This window comes from Orycteropus afer, unplaced genomic scaffold, assembly GCF_000298275.1.
Source record: "Orycteropus afer afer isolate SDZICR_OR568_19922 unplaced genomic scaffold, OryAfe1.0 scaffold00093, whole genome shotgun sequence".
NCBI lineage: Eukaryota > Metazoa > Chordata > Mammalia > Tubulidentata > Orycteropodidae > Orycteropus > Orycteropus afer.
This window is the reverse complement of record NW_006921680.1, coordinates 3,776,782-3,790,317: the sequence shown is the minus strand read 5'-3', so window position 1 is coordinate 3,790,317 and position 13,536 is coordinate 3,776,782. Positions and strand designations below refer to the sequence as shown.

The window sequence follows — 13,536 nt, the reverse complement described above, 5'->3', positions numbered from 1 at the left end:
AGCATTTAAATTATCAAATCATTCAGGGAATTTGGCAAACAGTTCTATTAATGCATCATATTCTTATTTCCGTTTTCTGCCCTTAAGTGTCAGTAATCATTTCTTAAGTTCAGCAGTAAGAGGAACATTCTTGATTCCAAATTAGCAAATGATTATAGCTCACATGGAAGAATTATTAGTGAATTTGCTAAAAAATGCTGAGATACACGAGTTTTGACTCTGGCTCAAATGACCTCCTATTAAAGTGCTTCTAGATATTTAAACGGTCTCTGAGATAGAGCCCATACCTCAATCTTTTACTTACATATTAAATATTCATTTCATTTTAATTCTTGGTTTTCTAAGAAATATTTTTGAAAAAAAAATGACTAGCAGCTTATATAGCAGCATGAGGTCATAACTGAATTCACAGTTAAAATGACTGTGCATTTCTCTGTGCCCTATGATTCCCTTACTCATGCTCATGTTTAAAGAACAGGTCAGTGGCCTATAGAGGTAATTCTGGAGGGCACTCCCAGGCTGAGCCCCAGGCAACACTGTGGAACAGGCAGATGTTTTCTATGATCTTGCTCGTCTGGTTTCCTACTACATGGGAAGCCTGTGAGAGAATGGAAAGGTTTGCTCTAGATGATGGAGTCCTGCAGTGGGCACATTTTCTTGGGACTGATAGGAGCTCAATAAATGTCTGTGAACAAATGAATTACAAACTTCACACTGTCTTTCAACTACTCCACACTTTCCAGCTCCTGAGACCTTTCTTCCCTTGGGTCTGTAGGGACAACCACGGTGTTAAGGGATATTATAAAAAGGGCTTGTTGGCAAGGACATAAAATATGGCTTCCTACCCTACAGATCCCCAACGTACAGAGTCTTATTAATTTGGTAGACAATCAGGGAGGGAGACGTGTTTTATAACTTTATTCTTCTCCCCAAAACCTATACTTTTCCATTATTAGAAGATTAAGAATCAGGTATGTAAATGTTAAAAAGTGAAGATGTCACGCTGATGACTACAGTGTGCCCAGCCAAGACATGGTATTTTCCACTGCCTCGATACCACCTTGGAAACCCAAGGAGGGGTCACTATGAGCCAGGTCCAATTCCACAGCAGTGTGTTGCATTACACTGCATATGCATGCAAAAGCTGGCAATAAAAAAGGAAGACCAAAAAAGAACTGATACATTTGAATTATAGTGTTGGTGAAGAATACTGACTATACTATAGACTGTCAGAAGAACAAAATATCTGTCCTGGAGAAAGCTGAGCCAGAATATTCCTTAGAAGCAAGGATGGTGAGACTTTTTCTTGCTTACTTTGGACTAGTTATCAGGAGAGACCAATTGCTGGAGGACATCATGCTTGCTAAAGTAAAGGGTCAGCAAAAAATATGGAGACCCTTAATGAAGTTGGATTGACACAGTGGCTGCAACAATAGGGTCAAATATAGTAAGGGTCAAATATAGTGAGGATGCTCCGTTATATACAAGGTCACTAGGAGTTGGAGCCAACTTGAAGGCAGCTAACAACATGTACGTGCTCATGAATGCGCTAGCAAGCACAAGCATGTATGTATGACCCCTGCTCTGCAGGACACCATGCAACCTCTGACTTGCTTACTGTAAAAGACTTCTAAACCTTGACTTACAGAAAATAAATTGCAGCCACCAATTCAAACCGGCTCCCCTCCCCCCACCCCAAGAAAGTAGAATACAATAAGAAAGGAGATAATTTGCAGCACCTGGCACATACTAGACATGCAATATTTGTTGAAGAAGTTAATGAACCAAGAAAAGACAATAAATCAAAGAAAAACATCTTTTCAAAAGAGATTTAAAAGAATCATATAAAGCTTGAAAGATGCTGAGTATTAAATTACTATTTAATAATAGAACTTCCATCATCCATGAATTTAAACCACCTTTGACTTCCTATTTTAAATTAGTACCAATTCCTAGAGTAACAAGTTTGTACATTTACTATCTGCTACACAAATAATACCTTTTTTTGGGTTCTAAAGTACTCTTATATTTCTCCAAGTTGTAAAATGCTAGAGCTCTATAAATAAGTCTAACTTACCATCTGTATGTACTCATCATGTTATTTCTTGAATGTGCAAACTCAATACCTAGCTGGCACACATATATTTGAATTAATAATTTCATTAATTAATAAACTGAATTATTTTCTTTCATAATCATATAAAAATAGGGGAGAGTAGAGCCAAAGGAAGGCTTGGATAAGAAATAAGAGGACATGAAGTCCATGTGCATGCTGGTGTAACAGCTCTCACTAACATCTGTTTTTGTTTTTCTAAGGATATGCCATGTGGCCTAAAGATGCCTTAAGGCTTAGAAGAGGAGGTGGACAGGTATGAAAAGTGTGGACACCTCAATGAAATCCCCTCTCTTTCCAACTCCTATTCTAGATCTGAAGAACATGTTGGGGAGATTTTTACAATAGTCGAGATCTCTTCTTCATGTCAGCTTCTGATCTCAAAGGTCTTCCTTCCTACGCAGTTCAGGGCTGGGAAAGCAGCAGCATTTAACCCACTAGTGTATGGAAGGAAGACTGTCCTTTTTGGAAGATTATAAATTACATTTTTAAAAAGTTATTTTTTAGATATAGATTTTTTTTTCCTATTTTTTCAAGACTGACTGTAGTCTGTACACAAATATATCCTGCAAATGTACAGTATTCTTCCACTAAAAACTTAATTACTAGAATCCTTAAACTTGAAAGTCTACACACTAAACCACTACTAAAAGAGAATTAAAGGAAAATTCTTAACAAAGCTTTATATTACTTAAATGTACATTTTTCCTTTTTTACCCTCTAAACTGTGTTACCCTTATAACATTCATACTTTTTAAGATGAAAATTCTATCTCCCTATACATGTTTCCAGGAGCTCTGGTAGAGTAGCACCTAAGGCACTTGACTGCTAACCAGAAGGCTGGCGGTTCAAATCCACCATCCACTCCTTGGAAGGAAGGTTGGGCAATCTACTTCTGTAGTGATACCGCCTCGGAAACCACATACATGTTTTTAGGAGCTCTGGTGGGTATAGTGGTCAAAAGCATTGGGCGCTAACCAAAAGGTTGGTGATTCAAATCTATACACAGCTCTTTGGGAGAAAGATGAGGTAGTTTCTTCCTGTAAAGACTTACAGTCTTGGAAACCCTACTGGGCAATTCTACTCTGTCCTACTGAGCTGCTATGAGTTGGAACTGACTCAAAAGCAGTGGGTTTTATATATGTTTTCAAGGTCTCTGGGTGGTGCAAATGGTTTGTGCTTGACTAGTAACCCAAATGTTGGCAGTTTGGACCCACCCAGTTGCTCCCATAAGGCCTGGTGATCTGCTTCCCCCTACAGCCAAGAACACCCCATGGACTAGTTCTATTCTGTAACACAGAGGGTCGCCATGAGTCAGAATCAATTTGATAGCAATGAATTTGTTTTTTCTTTTTTTTTTTTTTTTTGCATACATGTTTTCATTTCATTTTTAAAAACATACACACAACTAGAAGCTTGTCTAAATTTGGAGAGGTCAGTGACAAAAGTAGTATGAACTAATTACTGTGTACAACCCTCAAGGCATTAGGGTTTGGCCTGATGGTGGGGAATGAAGACTTTCATATCCTCTTTCTTTAAAACTATCTTGAATAGAAATAAAACAATAGTCATTTAAAAAATATGATCAATACCAGTGTAGGAAAGAATCAGATTAAAAAGAAAGGAAAAAAAAGCATACATAGCCCATGCTATACACCCACTTAATGTTCTGAAGCAAGTGTTACCCATAGATTAGAACAGTGGCCCTTACCAAGAAATGATTTTGCCCTCATGGAACATTTGGTCTGGGAGGGTGCCATAGGTATCTAGTAGGAAGCCAGAGATGCTGCAAAACTCACTACAGGGCATGGGGAAGCCCCCACAACAAAAAATTACTCAGTCTAAAATGTTAATGGTGCCAAGGTTGAGAAAATGAATTAGAAAATGAGGAAGCTCAGTCCCTTAAAATAAAAGTCAGAGAACTTTTTAGCCAGTGAATAAATGAAGAGGAAATGGTATCTTTAAAGAACTAAAAAGGAACCCTGGTGGTATAGTGGTAAAGCACAGAGCTCCTAACCAAAAGATTGGTAGTTCAAACTTAGCAGCTGATCCATGGGCGAAAGATGAAGCAGACTGCTTCTGTAAAGATTACAGCCTTGGAAACTCTATGGGGAAGTTCTACTCTGTCCTTTATAGGGTTGTTATGAGCCAGAACTGACTCCAAGGGAATGGGTTTGGGTTTGTGTGTGTGTGTGTGTGGTTTGGTGGCACTATTAAGTGCCCAGGTGCAAACTTAAAGGTTGGCAGTTCAAACCCACCTAGAGGCTCCATGGGAGAAAGACCTGGTGATCTGCTCCTGTAAAGATTACAGCCTAGAAAACTCTATAGGGAAGATCTACCTTCACTTGGGTCACTAAGAGTGGCATTAACTTGATGCCACCTAACAATAACAAAGAAAAAAAAAAGTATCCATTTTATTTCAAATGAAAGAGCTATTTTAACTTACTTGAAACACTTATTCAAATTTTGTAACTTCCAATCAGAAGGCATTGGAAAGCAAATAAAACAAGTGCACATCAGCTATATTTTGTATTTCTCCACAGAGACAATGTACAAATAAATACCTTCAACTTTTCCTAAACATCACAAACCCAAGAAATAAATAACTTAATAGGAGTTGTTAAAGACAAAACAAAATGAAACAAAAAAGCCAACTTCTTTTGGAACACCTACTCTGGATATTAATTTAAAAAAAAATGAGGTCTTAAAGTGATACTAATTTACTATAAACAAATTCTCAAACTGAGAAAAGATCTTTGGAAAATAAGGAAAGTAAATCTTTATAGTGATAACCAGTTGTCATTGAGCTGATTCTGACTCATGGCAACCCCAAGTGTGTCTGAGTAGAACTGTACTCTCTGGGTTTCCAATGGCTGGTTCTTTGGAAGTATACCACCAGGCCTTTCTTCCAAGGTACCTCTGGGTGGCCTTAAACTTTTAACCTTTGGATTTCTGCCCAGTGTAGTAATTGTTTTCATTAGTGTTTGGGTGGCACAAACTGTTGTGCTCAACTACTAACCAAAAGGTTGGCATTTCAAACTCACCCAGAGGAAGCTCAGAAGAAAGGCCTGGCAATTTACTTCCAGAAGGTCAGTCTTGAAAACTCTATGGAACACTTCTACTCTGCACACATGTGGCTGTAATGAGCTGTCATCAACTTGATAGCAACTCTGTTTTGTTTTGGCCAATTACAAAAACCTCACTGGTAATAACAAGTAGGAAAAACAAAAACAGTAGTTTCCAACTTTCTTTTTTTAAATACAAGCACCTCTTATCTGGAGAGTGCTTTTAATCTCTACCACTCCTCCATACTCTCACATATACTACACACACTGATAATGTTCTCAGGCTGCTAACTATCAGAGACAAAACCACCTTTGTCTTAAATTCTGTGGAAGAAAAGTAATATGATGGGTAGTGATAGCGGGACTCTGTCAACAATCTCTCCTACCCACTCGTAACATTGTGGGTGTGTGTATGGGAGTAGTGTTCAGATGTGGGCAGGCACTAGGGCAAACTGTTCCCTTTGGGACCCAAAATGAATCTTCATACATTTCTTAGTATTTTTTTTTCCAGCTCTGAAGCTGGAATGGGGGCTAGGGACTAGTGGGTAATGAAGGGAAGATGGAATCCACCAGACGAATCTGATTTTCTACATTACCCTTCCTCCATGGTTTCTGGAGCAGTGGCAATGCTGATAGTACTGCCCCTGCCCCCCCCCCCCAAAAAAAAAACCAACAAACCAAACCCACTGTCATTGAGTCGATTCTGACGCACAGCAACCTCCACTGGGTTTCTAAGGCTGTAAATCTTTATGGATAGCTTCATCTTCTTCCTGAAGTAGGACTGCTGGTAGGTTTGAAGCACCAACCTTCTAGTTAGCAGCCAAATGCCTTACCTACTGTACCACCAGAGCTCCTTGCAGATAGCACAGCCTGATATAATCAATCTCAGGCATTTCCTGTGAGAGACTTGAGTGTGAGATATCGCTAAGCAACTTTGGCCCTATGCCACCAGAGTTCCTAAGCAATTTTAGTATCTTTAAATTTTCAAAAGCTTAAATTATATAGTCTAAATAGTTAGTGGTAGCATAGTGCCTAAGGCACTTGACTGCTAACCAGAAGGTTGGCGGTTCAAACCTATCAGCCACTCCTCGGAAGGAAGGTTGGGCAATCTACTTCCGTAGTGATACTGCCTCAGAAACCCAAGGAGGGGTCGCTATGAGTCGGTCCGACTTGAGGGCACATAACAACAACAACAACAACAAATATTTAGTATAGGTAATTTCCTGATGGCACAAACTAGAAAGTTTATTTGTATCAATATACGAATATATTCTTAAGAATGAAATAGATATGCAAAGTAGCACTTATGTTTATGGCTGGTAAATCTGCACAACAGTTTGGCTTTACCGGCAGCAAAGCAGGGAACCTAGTAGAAAGAGCAGGCTATGTATGACAATTAGTGCAGCAGGAGAAGGGGACTTCAGTACTAAACTATGGGGACCTCAGAGTAGAACAGAACCCAGGGTACTGTTGAAGGTCACGGCTAAAGTGGGCTTGAAAGACCTCTTTTAATCTGGAGCCATTTCAAAAAACGAGAGTTTCAGAGGAACTAGCGGATGGATATTCATCTTTCTTCTCACAGATATATTGGAGCCTATTCCACAGCCTGTCTATACAGTGAACTAGTAGTCAGTTCAGTCCTCCAGAATAGTTATGAAGCATTTTCTCATATACTTGCCTTGAATTTAGGGAACCCGGAAGGGAAAGGCAAAAAATGTTCTAAGTGTCACTGATGGGCCTAAGGCCAACTTCTGAAGAGTGAGCTAGCCACCATGAGAAATAAATTTGGGGCTCTAGTTTCGAAACGGGAGCTCTGGTAGCATAGTGGCTAAGGCACTTGACTGCTACCCAGAAGGCTGGCGGTTCAAACCCACCAGCCACTCCTCGGAAGGAAGGTTGGGCAATCCTACTTCCGTAGTGATACTGCCTCGGAAACCCAAGGAGGGGTCGCTATGAGTCGGGGCCGACTCGATGGCAAACAACAACAACAGTTTCGAAACAATATTGGAAGAACATCCCAAGATATGACCTTTTTAATTTTTGTCATACTATTTTAAGTTTTTCTACAGGGCAGTGGGGAATATCTTTATATTTCGGGACCCATGGTTTGTTTGAAATTTTCAGTTAAATGTTAAAACGAGATATTTAAGAAGTAAAGAATATGATTCCAAATAGTTTCTTATCAAAATGAAGGATATAAAAAATATAATCACCATGTCCCAGGCAACTGGAAAAGTAGATTTTAATTTTCATTCCAAAAATTAGAGATGGAAATCAGAAGCTTAGGACCACAATCCACAACCCTCCTCCCAAACCCCAGCCTGTCTTTGGCAAAAAGCTATGAAGAAAAAGTTTCAGGAAACTTTCAGACATTTATAATTAACATAAACACTGTATACCAAGATCTGTAAGTCAAAGCTTCTAATTATTCTGAGCTTCAAGCTCAGGCATGTGGCAATGGTACACTGTCTGAAAGGTCATTTCAACATCAAGTTCTGGACCTTTTATTTATACAAGGATCTAGGCAGAAGTACTGCTGCAACTCTGTCATACATGCATGCTAACATATGCTTAAAATCCACTGGGAACTTTCCTTCAGGTATTCTGCTTAGGGCAAATGCTTGCTACTCAATATTGGACTAGTGTAATTAAAAACATGACCAGAAAGTTTTTAAAATTTATTTTAAACACTCTTTTGTGGGTGTTACAAACTGATTTAAACTTAGAGGAATCTTTCGTAGTAACTCCATGTGCATTAATATCTAGCCCTTTTGTGCTGGGATGATTGTAAATGTTCAGTGAGATGCTCCGTGGTTTGGTATGACAACTCCTAGTCCTTAAAACAGACCCATATGGCTGCAACTTCCTCTAGTTTAATTTCTTCACTGTTTAGATTGGGAACAGAAGAGAGTCTCAGTAACTTGCTCAAGGTTACAGCCCTATTTACAATCTCAGTTGCTGTACTGCCAAACCTCCTACTTTGCTCTTTGTTTGTCTACAACACTTACTATCTTGTGATACTTACATATTATTTTATTGTCTCTTTTCTATCACTCAAATATAAACTCTGCAAAGACAGAGGTTTTTATCTCTTTTGTTCTCTGAATATATCACAATTGCCATGAAAAGTGTGTGGCATAGAATTGTCACCACCTCAGAAATCCAAGGAGGGGTTGCTATGAGTTGGGTTCGACTCGATGGCAATGAGTTTGGTTTTTCGATTGGTTTGCATATTTATCGAATGAATGAAAATATTAATGCCTCAGCTAGCACTAGAATTGAAGTGTCTGCTTTCTTTGCACCAACATTTCCAAAGCATGTTGAAACATTTTCTTAGGTGAAAGTCAAGTTTTATTCTCCAATAAATTTGGGAAGTACCAGAATAAATTTGGGAAACAACTTTCCTTGCTGTAGCTTCTTTCATACTGAATAAAAACCTATTGCCATCAAGCTCTGGTGGTATAGTAGTGCCTAAGGCATTTTTGGTTGCTAACCAGAAGGCTGGTGGTTCAAACCCACCGGCCACTCCTTGAAAGGAAAATTGGACAATCTATTTCCATAGAGATAACTGCCTTGGAAACCCGAGGAGAGGTTGCTATGAGTTAAATCAACTTGATGGCAGTAAGTTTGGTTTTTTTTTTTTTGGTTTGCCATCAAGTCAATTCCGACTCATAGGGACCCTATAGGACAGAGTAGAACTGCCCCATAGGGTTTCCAAGGCTGTAAATTTTCACAGAAGTGGGTGGTGGGTTTGAATCATCAACCTTTTGGTTAGCAGCTGAATTATTTCCAACCACTGCTCCAACACAGCCAATAGTAGTTCAAAATTTTAGGACTGCAGAACCTATCTTTTCCAACTCTCCAGTATCTCAGGGGGCCAGCCTGCTTCTTTAATATTATTTGACTATATATTGTATTATTTGGCTATACGCAGGTTGGTTATATATCTTAGCTTTGATATAGGTAAGATTGCTACAGATAACATAAACATTAGAATTATTTGTTTGTTCTTGAATCTTTTCAAGATTCTTGATGATTTTCTAACAATCCAGAAAATTTAGATAGAAAATAAATGTATTTGCATGTAATACTCCGACTCTAGAGTTTAGAGGCAGAAAAAACAGTCTAGATAGAACAGAAAATGGAAACCTCAACCCAAAACCCACCAAGTTCTATTTTTCAAAATAGAGTTATGACTTTAAGCCTAACTTTTAGGGAGGTAAAAAAAATGGCCTCACATTAGGCCAGATGTGTGAACCTGTGCTAAGGGGTGGAAAGTAGAGAGGGGAGGGTATCTTTTAATGGTAACAGAAAAAAGTAAGTATTGGAGACACTGTTGTTGTTGTTATGTGCCGTGGAGTCTTACCTGACTCATAGCAAGTCTTCCTTGGGTTTCTGAGGCAGTATCAGATTGCCCAACCTTCCTTGCGAGGAGTGGCTGATGGGTTTAAAGCACCAGCTTTCTGGTTAGCAGTCAAATGCCTTAGGCACTATGCTACCAGAGACATTAACAAGAGCTAAATGTTGCTACTGATAAAGAAGGTAAGAAGTGGATGTTTTCACACTAGAAACATTTGAGATTTCCACGATAGATACTTTACTGAGAAAACTCAACTTCACTGCCATCGAGTCAATTCCAACTCACAGAGACCCCTTTTGGGTTTCCAAGGCAATAAATCTTTATGAAGGTCAATCACCCAGTCTTTCTTTCGTGGAGTGGCTGATGGGTCTGAACTGCCAACCTTCTGGTTAGCCTTACACACTACACCACCAGAGCGTCTACTTTATTGAGTAGTGCAAAATGCCAAAATTATTCAGCATAAAGAGAAATATTGGCAGTTATAAAAAAAAAATTGAGACTATGCAGCAATTGGGAGATCTGGTAGCATAGTTCCTAAGGCATCTGACTACTAACCAGAAGGCTGGTGGTTCAAATCCACCAGCCACTCCTTGGAAGAAAGACTAGGCAATCTACTTCTGTAGAGATATCGCGCAGCAAGCCCAAGGAGCTGTCACTATGAGTTGGATTCGACTCAACAGCAGTGAGTTTGGTTTTTTTTGTTATGTAGCAATTAACATGAATAATTCAGGACAAAATAAGTCTATTTGTTCCCTTGCATTCCTTCTCTTTAACGAGATATAAATTAAAGATGGAAAAACATAAAGCAGAATAGTTTTCTCTATCATTCTTTATGTAGCACCTCTAGATCTAGTATTAGAATTTCTTAAATAGTTCTGGCTTAAAGAGTAGAGTGGCTCAATAGTGAGTTTTCCTCATGATGCTACTTCTATGGGACATAGTCTTATTAGAAAATCATTCTTGAGAATAACAGTCAATGTATCCTTTTAAATTTATGATCACTGGAAAAAATCATCGATGGCAACATTTCAAAACTAGTATGAAATGAAATAATAATAACATTTATGGAAGAAAAGGTCTAATTTAAAAAAATCAAATACACTCAAATTGCTATGTAAGTAGAAAAATTGCCTTCAGTCATTTTTAACTCTATTAATGTAATTTCTCTTAATATGGAAACAGCGTTCTAAATGTTAGTGTTTGTAAGATGACACTGATTGACTGTTATATTCATTTATTCCACAAATATTCCCAAATATTAACCACATGCCTACCGTGCCAGGCATTCTTTTAGGTTTCTGTGACACAAACCCAAGTTCCCTGACATGGTACACATATGTATAGAAATACAGAAATATACACATATGTATAGAAATATAGAAATATACACAGATGTATAGAAATATAGAATACAGAAATGAGACGATGGTGGCTTGGACCCGAAAGTGGGGAGAAGTGGGTAGATTCTGAATATATTTTGCAGATAAAAGCAGCAGGATTCCTAAACATACTGAATGCGAGGAATGAACGAAAGAGATGAATCAAGGATGACTTCAACGAGTTTTGGCTTAGAACAAAAGAGTTATATGAGTGTGGGTATAAGCATGTACGTATGTATGTGTGTACGCATTTATTTACAGTATCTTTGATATGACGAGTACCTTTATTTCTTATTGTTCAACACAACTGGCTAACAGTTTCACCAGCTAAGAAGGGGCTTTGAAGTCAGTTTTGTTATGACTCATTTTGTAGCTTTTCATGGCTAAAAATTGTTTAGAAGAAACCAGGTGGCTTGGTACACTTGGTTGGTAACTGGCTATTTCCAGGAAAAAGGGGGATGACAGTTACTGACAGGGGAAAGATGCAAATAGCAGATACTAGACATACTGTATCAGGAAAAAGACATACCGACTATGGAGCATGAGAATGAAAGCTTAATATTTAAAAATGAATGCAAAATAGAACCAAATGCCAAAGTAGTTTTTGGAAGAAAAGAGAGAGAATTGGAAGAGTTAGTTCAAAATGTAGTTGTGGCTAGGATAAGCAACAAGCTCACAAGCTCTTCTTTGATGGCAAAAAAATAATACTTTCCATGAATTCCATAACCCCTATCACATAGTTGCATTGTTATTTTCTTAAAGCAGTTCATTGCTAAATTTAAATAAACTTCATAGAACTAGTGCTTATATAGGAATGAACAAAATTATCATTTTATCCCTAATTGGCCCATCCTACCACATTTTCCACCTGCCAGTTAATAAACCAGCATCTTCTATTTACTGAAGTTATTGATGTCCTAGGGAATCGACTCTGACTCTTCTCTTTCACACACACCCCTCAAGGTTCAAATAATTGTTAAGTCTTACTTCTTTTACCTCCTTAATTGTTTCTCTAATATATGCCTTCATCTCCATCTTTTGCTTTCACTTCTTATCTCTTGCTTGAACAACAGTCTTTTGTCTCTCAGCTTCTACTTTTGTCACTTTTCAGTCTCATCCTCTTATCATTCAGCTGTCAAAACTACACACATAAAATGCCAATCTGACCACCTCAGGACTGAGCATTGTTTACTTTATATGAATCCTTACCACTTTTCTATTGCACAATCTAAGTTCTTACTAGGACTTACCAGCTTCCTTCCCAACAGACAAGCATTCTTGCTAACTGGGCCTCATTCTCCACCTTGTATTTTATGCTCTGGCAGCAACACTGTGCAGTCGGGCATCAAAACACATCATGCTGTGTCTTCGGTTCTTGTCTTGTGCATAAGATTCCATTCAGAAACCCTTCCCTCAGGGAGCCTTTCCTTCCCCACTGAGGTGGGTTACAAGCCCCTTCTCTGGGTCCCATAGCCTCTTGGGCCTTTACCTCATCATAGGCTAAGCATTTGTTTACTTATCTTTCTCTCATAGACTGTGACTTCTTTGGGGGCAGGACTATTGTCTTACTTACACATATATATGGAACACATTAGAGTAGATATCTAATAAACATGTATTGGATTTATCTGAAGAAGCTTGGAACTAGATTCAATTCATTCAGAAGAAACATTATGTCAAGGATACTAAAATCTTAGAAATATATTTGAAATAAGATCATTTAAGAGTCTGGAGAAACAGGGCTCCTCAGAGCAGGCAGAAATAAGTAAGAAAATGAAAAGAGGGAAACAAACAAACAAAAAAACCAAAAAAAGTCAAACCCACACAGCTGCTTGCTATGTGGTAGAAACTTCAGCATGAAAAAGTTTCTGACCTCTCTTGTGCTATATTTAGCTCCCAAGCCTAGGCAAAGTGGCTTCTTGGGTTTGTGTGACTTAGATTTATATCAAAGGTTTTTCTTTTTTTAAAGCATCTCCTTCGTTATTAAGAATATTCACAGCATATTCTGGCCTCACCAAATACTATCTGAAAATATGACCCAACCTCTTTAAAACCACTTTGCATTTTAAAGAAATTAAGGAGACCAAATTAAATAACTCTAAATTTAGTAATTCACTTGGCCAATTAGGAAGGAGAAATTTGTTTTTTAAAAATTATTTCTTTCTCAGAATCAAAGCCCCAGAATTGAATTTTAGGAGGCCAAAATAAACCCCAAAAAACCTCCTAAATATGAATGTCAGATTGCCAATCGCTTCTCCTTTTTGTTCTCCCGGTGTCTTGAGAAAAGTTCTTTTTGCATTACGCCAGAAGAAACTGCTGGCTAACTGTGGGTGGACTAGAATTAGTGCATGGCAGTCAGCAACAGTTGTGCAATCAAGGGGAGAGACTGGTACCAGACAGATGTGAAACCTCAAGATTAACAGAGCTTGCCAACAGTGGCCCAGACTTTGTAAAACATATCACAGAAATTACAGCAAGTATCTGCAATTTCTCAGCCCTCCATGTATACCTGTTTTCACCCCAACTCAATCAATGCTCTGGTAGCATAGTGGCTAAGACACTTGCCTGCTAACCAGACGGCTGGCGGTTCAAACCCACCAGCCACTCCTCGGAAGGAAG

The 13,536-nt window shown here is 38.5% G+C and overlaps 1 protein-coding gene across 1 annotated transcript in view; it reads right to left on the bottom strand.

Moving 5' to 3' along the window:
* Positions 1 to 13,536, bottom strand: part of ELL2 (elongation factor for RNA polymerase II 2) — a 94,078-nt gene that overhangs the window by 36,838 nt on the left and 43,704 nt on the right. The window lies entirely within an intron of this gene.